At 43.8% G+C, this 313-nt stretch overlaps 1 non-coding gene across 1 annotated transcript; it reads left to right on the forward strand.

The window, feature by feature from the left end:
• On the forward strand, positions 1 to 107 carry LOC130471013 (small nucleolar RNA R71). Its single transcript, XR_008931714.1, has one exon. It is a non-coding gene; the product is annotated as a small nucleolar RNA R71 (small nucleolar RNA).
• The last annotated feature ends 206 nt before the right edge of the window (positions 108 to 313 follow it).

Genomic DNA, 313 nt, shown 5'->3' on the forward strand with positions numbered 1-313 from the left:
ATGACGTGATGTGGGCATTCCCTTTGATATTCTTTAAATCCGTCCCATGCCTCAAACAAAGACTCATCTCTCTTTTGCTCGAATGATTGGATCTTGTTTCTATACTCGGCCGTCTTTCCGTGGGAGTAAAATTTTCTTAGAAAAGCGCTTGTAACCTTATTCCACGTATTAAGAGAATCGGGTTTGACTTCCTTGTCGAGCCAATCACTTGCCCTCCCAAGCAAAGAGAGCCGGAACAACTTAAGGCGAACATATTCGGAGCTAACACCTTGGTGCTTGACCGTGTCGCAATAGTGTTCAAATTGCTTAAGGT

This window comes from Spinacia oleracea, chromosome 3 (genome assembly GCF_020520425.1).
Source record: "Spinacia oleracea cultivar Varoflay chromosome 3, BTI_SOV_V1, whole genome shotgun sequence".
Taxonomy (NCBI): Eukaryota; Viridiplantae; Streptophyta; class Magnoliopsida; order Caryophyllales; family Amaranthaceae; genus Spinacia; species Spinacia oleracea.